The sequence below is a fragment of the Nelumbo lutea genome, chromosome 1, assembly GCF_056320005.1.
Source record: "Nelumbo lutea isolate HS-2025 chromosome 1, American lotus-T2T, whole genome shotgun sequence".
NCBI lineage: Eukaryota > Viridiplantae > Streptophyta > Magnoliopsida > Proteales > Nelumbonaceae > Nelumbo > Nelumbo lutea.
The window spans coordinates 48,593,068-48,600,140 of record NC_142684.1 but is presented as its reverse complement, the minus strand read 5'-3'; the positions used below and the strand labels follow the sequence as shown (position 1 = coordinate 48,600,140).

Sequence of the window (7,073 nt, the reverse complement as noted above, 5' to 3'; positions counted from 1 at the left end):
GCCCAAAGTTCCTCTTGAAAATTTCCCACGTCACCACATTGCCTTCTTCCTTATAGGATCTTCTCAACCATTGCCACCATTGATTAGTCTCACCTTCCAAATGGAAAGAAGCCAAGGACACCTTGTGAGATTCAAGAGTGCCTTGGTATTCAAAAAAATGATCTACTCTTGTGAACCATTCGGTGGGGTCATCTCCTGCAAATCGAGGAAACTCCAATCAAGGACAATGCTTCCTCAAACTCCAATTGATAGGTCCCAATCAAAGCTAGAGTTGAAAGAGTATTCTGCTTAGGGTGAGAATGAAACCCACAATATTTTTATTTAATTTCCAACACCACTTCAGCTGGTTGTTGGTGTTTAAATACAAGAACAACTTAACTAATTACCACTAAACTAGCCCCTAATTATGGGATTATCCCTTCTAACTAACTGAAAGATTCCTATGCCATAGTCTAACAAGCTAACCTCTTTAACAAATTGACCTTTCTTATGCAAAAGACTAACTGACTAACTCTCTAAACAGACTGACCGATTCTTATGGCAATGGGATAGCAAGCTAACTTCTTTGACCGACTCGTATGCAACAAAAAGAACTGACTAAACAACAAAAAGAATTGACTAAACAACTATCTGCTGATGTAGATCTTCCAACCATATGCCGAAGGTTCAGGTTACGTGATATTTGTATGGGCCATGCATCTATCATTGCCCCCGTCTTTCAGGGGGACCTTGTCGTCAAGGTCTAATTTGATGTATTTGTTCTGTAGCTCGTCAAAGGTTGGTGTGAGCTCCCTCTTCGTCATCAGTCTCACCTTCGTCATAATTTCCTTCAAACAACAACAACTGCGGTCCTTTGCGTTTGTGGCCTGGTACAAATTTCTCATCGTAATTAAAACAAAGGCCTTGAGCACGCCTCCTTTGCATCTCAGTCCACGTGAGTCATTTCATTGGTGAAGCAGACTTCAGTTTCGTTGGAGAAGAGTCGATAGTGGTTCTATTGAATGGACATGTAGCCTTCTTTTGACGGTTTAGCTGCTCATCTCGCATCCTAGTCAAACTGATGGCTTCTTTCAAGGATTTTGGCTTAAACATCTGAATTCCATCTACTGTTTCAATTTTAAGACCTTCCATAAAGGTGCCCACCAATGCCTTTTGAATCCACCCTTGTACCCGATTTCCCAGCCGTTCGAACTCTTTTTGATAATCACGTAAGGAGCCCACCGGTGTAATCGTTGACAATGCTTCGTCAAAGTCTTCACATTCGATAAGACCAAATCTTGCCCAAAGTTCCTCTTAAAAAATTTCCCATGTCACCTCTTTGCCTTCTTCCTTATAGGATCTTCTCAACCATTGCCACCATTGATTAGCCTCACCTTCCAAATGGAAAAAAGTCAAGGACACCTTGTGAGATTCAAGGGTGCCTTGGTATTCAAAAAATTGATCTACTCTTCTGAACCATTCGGTGGGGTTATCTCCCGCAAATTGAGGAAACTCCAATTGAGGATAATGCTTCGTCAAACTCCAATTGATAGGTCCCAGTCAAAGCTAGAGTTGAAAGAGTATTCTGCTTAGGGTGAGAATGAAACCCACAATATTTTTATTTAATTTCCAACACCACTTCAGCTGGTTGTTGGTGTTTAAATACAAGAACAACTTAACTAATTACCACTAAACTAGCCCCTAATTATGGGATTATCCCTTCTAACTAACTGAAAGATTCCTATGCCATAGTCTAACAAGCTAACCTCTTTAACAAATTGACCTATTCTTATGTAACAGACAAACAGACTAACTCTCTTAATAGACTAACCGATTCTTATGGCAATGGGCTAGCAAGCTAACTTCTTTGACTGACTCTTATGCAACAAAAAGAACTGACTAAACAACTATCTGCTGATGTAGATCTTCCAACCATACGCCGAAAGTTCAGGTTACATGATATTTGTATGGGCCATCCATCTATCATTGCCCCCGTCTTTCATGGGGACCTTGTCCTTAAGGTCAAATTTGATGTATTTGTTCCGTAGCTCGTCAAAGGTTGGTGTGAGCTCCCTCTTCGTCATCTGTCTCACTTTCGTCATAATTTACTTCAAGCAACAGCAACTGCGGTCCATTGCATTTGTGCCCTATTACAAATTTCTCATCGCAATTAAAACAAAGGCCTTGAGCACGCCTCCTATGCATCTCAGTCCATGTGAGTCGTTTCATTGGTGAAGCAGACTTCAGTTTCGTTGGAGAAGAGTCGATAGTGGTCCTATTGAATGGACATGTAGCCTTCTTTTGACGGTTTAGCTGCTCATCTCGCATCCTAGCCAAACTGATGGCTTCTTTCAAGGAATTTGGCTTAAACATCTGAATCCCATCTGCTATTTCAATTTTAAGACCTCCCATAAAGGTGCCCACCAATGCCTTTTGAGTCCACCCTTGTACCCGATTTCCCAGCCGTTTGAACTCTTTTTGATAATCACGTAAGGAGCCCACCTGTGTAATCTTTGACAATGCTTCGTCAAAGTCTTCACATTCGGTAGGACCAAATCTTGCCCAATGTTCCTCTTGAAAAATTTCCCATGTCACCTCTTTACCTTTTTCCTTATAAGATCTTCTCAACCATTGCCACCATTGATTAGCCTCGCCTTCCAAATGGAAAGAAGCCAAGGACACCTTGTGAGATTCAAGGGTGCCTTGGTATTCAAAAATCGGTGGGGTCATATCCTGTAAATCGAGGAAACTCCAATTTGGCTAGTTTGGAAGAGAACAGTTGTCGTCCCACTTCGGAGTTGTCTCGAGATTCTTCTCTCATGTTGCGAGAACGCCCGGTTGGAGAGTTTGCCTTAAATTCGAGGCTGTTGGGAGTCGATGCAACACGGTTGGAGAGTAGAGCTTCTGATAATTTGTTGATGGCATCTTCTAACTGATGGAACTTATCAGCTACTCCCGCCTCCATACGACTAAAGCTATCTTGGAGTCCTCCAAGTCCAACCTCTAAACTCTCAATTCTCTCCTTGTTAGTAGCCATAGTGCCTAACTCTAATACCAATTGATAGGTCCTTGTCAAAGCTAGTAAGAAAAATGATTATTCTTCTTAAGGTGAGAATAAAACCATAAGATTTATTAACTTCCAACTGCCCTCCCATGTTGGATGGGTGGTGTTTAAATACAAGAAAATTCTGAACTTCCTTCCATTAACATAGCCACTGATTAAGAGATTAGCTTCTCTAGTAATTAGTCTATCCCTAAGCCATAGGAACATAACTACTTAACCACTAACAACTTGACTTATTATTAAGTAATAACTATACTTAACCAAATTGACTACTTCCTAAGGCCAACACCTTGGCTTTATTAACCTATTCCTACGTAAAAGGGAGGAAATCTGCTGCTCTTCTTCCTACGCCATGTCACACACCTGCATGGGCCATGCGTTTATCATCCTCACACGGCATAAAGACTTACGCCTAGCGTGAACCTAAAATCATGACATTTCTCCCCCTTTCAACTTGAAAATGCAAGTTCAAATCAGCCCCGCACAAGATTGTTCCCACAATGTCCCACAGCACATCCCTGCCGTCTATTGATGTTTCCAATACAATACACGGCAGTAGATTTCCAATACAATACACGGCACATCCCTGTCCTGCAAGTTCAAATCAGTAGATGTTTCCAATACACAGCAGTGTGCTGTGGGACGTTGTAGGGGGTAATCTTGTGCGGGGTAGATTTGATCTCCTTCAATGCATTATTCTGTCACCGTCCTTTAGGGTTCTCAATTTCAGAGAACACAGGGAAAGTTCCCGACAACAATGCTCCATATTCATCGTGGCTCTTGCTGCCTCCGTCACTGGTGAAAGTGCTTATATCACTGCTCTTCATATTGAATAAACCATAGTCATCGTCTGAAGTAGATTTTCCTGCAGAGGCGGCAGAGGAACTAAACGGGGTAACCATATCGTCCGTTTGGCTTATTGACTCACCATCATCCTTGCCAATAATTTCGGCAGTCTCCTGTAACTGCAATGCAAACTCAAGATTCCACAACACGTCAGCCATTGTTGGCCGGTCTGTTCCTTGGTCAGTCAGGCAGCTCTCAGCAATCTCTACGAACTTCCTCAAACACTTTGGTGCAATCTTGCCCCTTAGATACGGATCAATGATTTGATGGAGAGTCCCATCACGAAGGCACTGTGGGGCCCAATCGGCCAAGCACACCTGTTTCTGGTCAAGATTCCGATCCAGTGCCGGCCTTGCGCACAGTACTTCGAACAAAACTACTCCAAATGAATACACGTCGGATTTTTCAGTCAATTGCTGACGTCTGTAATATTCTGGATCCAAATATCCAAAGCTACCCTTAACCACCGTGCTCACATGGGTGTTATCCAACCCATTGGGCCCTGCTTTTGATAGCCCAAAATCTGAAACCTTGGCTACCCATTTGTCGTCTAATAGGATATTTGTTGTTTTCACATCACGGTGGATGATTGTATACTTCGCACCTGTGTGCAGATAGTGTAAGCCACGCGCGGCGCCTATGCAAATTTCTAGCCTTTGCTTCCACGAGAGAGGTGGTTTATTGGACTTGTACAGATGATCACGAAGGGTACCGTGGGCCATGTAATCGTAGACTAAAATCAGCTCTCCATGGTCGTCGCAATACCCAATCAGAGAGACGAGATGGAGGTGCCGTAGCTTCGACAGCATCTCTACCTCGGTCTGGAATTCGTGAGCCCCTTGTTTGGAATTTGGATCTCGACGCTTGATTGCAACTGGGGTGGTCCCATCATCGATGTACCCTCTGTAAACATTGCCGAAGCCGCCGATGCCAATGAGCCGTGCTTCGTCGAAATTATTTGTGGCCACCTTAATCTCCGCAAGCGAGAAGTGACGGCAGAGACCCGATGGCAGCGATGAAGTGTTGTTTGTCTTCGAAGAATACACAGACGGTGAAACAGGGACCTTCGCGGGGATCCACCCCGGTGCTCCGTAGCTGGTACCGGAGTCCTTCGCTCTTCGTCGCCGGAAAACAAAGAAACACACAACGGAAAGCGCGAGTAATCCAGCCAAAACACCTCCAGAGACTAAAGGCCAAATCTTTCTCTTTGACTTGTTACCGTTAGATCGCTGGGAAGGCAACTCAGATGGAAGTACCTGTGGAGGAGGATTCGGTCCGGCGAGATTGTGGTCGTAATTGCTCAACTTGAAGATCTCAAGTCCGTTTAAGATTGCGTCGTTGTACTCAGGATTTGCTAACGTGTTAGGATGCAGCTGAAGCCACAGATCCTCCTTGCCCATACTTCCATTTGGAACCATTGCAACGTAATCTCTATACACGGGAACCCCGTACCCGCTCCATTCGAAGATATCCGCTTGTGTCTCAGCAGTCTGATTTGCAATATATATATAAAACACTCTTTGAAAGCTCTTTGTTATCTCAGTCTGAAACTCACAGAAATAAAGCCTAAATAGGTAATAGAACCCCTGATCGACAAGGAAATACCAAGTTAGGTTGTGGGCGCCATTATACAATCTGTTAATACCCATCGTCCTGGCCGTCCGGTAGACTGTGTCCGGTGCGCTGTAGCGAGGTACCTGTTCCGTGTAGTTGATCACGATTGTCATATTAGAGGGAACTACACCTTGATTGCCGAGCAAATAGGAGGTGTCGTCTTCCCAGTTCCTGTACATGCCGGTATCCTGCTCAGGACTTACTGCAGATCCACCAACGTTTAATCGGTAAACCGTCTCAAGGGCTGTCTCGTTATTGATGGAAAACGGAGACTTCTGACCCGCAATAGCAAGAGGGAATTGGTCACCTCGGATATAGAGATCCGTGGGCATGGAAACGATCTCGATTCCATTCACGAATCCGTATGTGCTGAAAGTATTTGGAGTTGGGTTGAAGGTGATGTTTAATGGGATCGCGTCCTCTACGTTGATAACGAATTCTCTAACAAAGTAGCTCACGTTGACAGCATTAAGAGAGGCACTGAAGTTACGGAGGAGAGTGTAAGGACCAGCGGAGACATCAAAGAAAGCGTTTGTCTGGTTGAGACCGGAATATGAGGCTGGATAGAAGTAAAGGCGAATAAATTTCTGGCCAGCAGTGAGTGGGAATGTGTAGGTAAAGGGTGAGTAAAAGATACGAGCTGTCATGTAAGGGATTAGGAACACTGAGGAGGCTTGAGCTGTGGAGGTTGCTGATATGTTGAGATGTGCGGATGGTGCGAACCTAGACCCGATGTCGCCCGTCCAGTTCCGACCATCCTTCGTTGACCCCACGTTTGCAGGGGAACCACAATCAAGGAAGATTCTGTCGGTGGGATCATAAGGAGAGTCACCGGAGACTGAGATTATTAGAGTGATGAAGAGGCAGAAAATACTGATCAGGGAAACGAGGTGATCTCCCTTGGTGTTCTTCATGGATGCAGAAAGCAGGAAATTAACTACAAGATTGTTATCGCCGACGCGACTTTTTTGCCGACCATTAATCATCTCTTTCTATATCTTTGTGAAGAATAAAGGCTTTAGAAGTCTGAAGCTGCTAAGGAAAAGTCTTGGTCAATTGGGGCACCTCTGTGGGAAGCAAAAGTGATCTCGCTCTATAATGCCCCGCATCACATCCAAACTGTGTATTGGAAGCATGTTGAAAGATGTTGCTAATGTATCTCAATCATATAATTAATTAGTAGGGATCCCTATATGATGGATGGGATTTATTAATCAAAAGCTAAATAATAGAAATGTTCATTTACTAAAATGGACTTTACAATTGTCATAATGGACCGCTCGTTTAAACCAAACGGTCAAACCATCGATCCAAAACCCAATTGTTAGATGGTTCCATTTTCAGGTCGTATGAGTCACACGCTCAAATGACATAACATATATGATACTACTTAATGGACCTCACAAACTCAATTTTTTGCCTATAATTTTTGTTGTCAGAACGGACTATCCGTTCGAACCGGATGAACGAACGTCGACCCAAAAACCGGTGGTGATAATGGTTTCGTAATTTTTGTTGCCAGAACGGACCATCCGTTCGATCCGTCGGTTGTCAGAACGTTATTAACAAC

The 7,073-nt window shown here is 43.8% G+C and overlaps 1 pseudogene across 1 annotated transcript; it reads right to left on the bottom strand.

Moving 5' to 3' along the window:
- Positions 1–3,088: 3,088 nt before the first annotated feature.
- On the bottom strand, positions 3,089–6,763 carry LOC148874566 (receptor-like protein kinase FERONIA pseudogene; annotated as a pseudogene). Its single transcript, XR_016112182.1, has one exon. The product of XR_016112182.1 is annotated as a receptor-like protein kinase FERONIA pseudogene (transcript).
- Between the last annotated feature and the right edge of the window lie 310 nt (positions 6,764–7,073).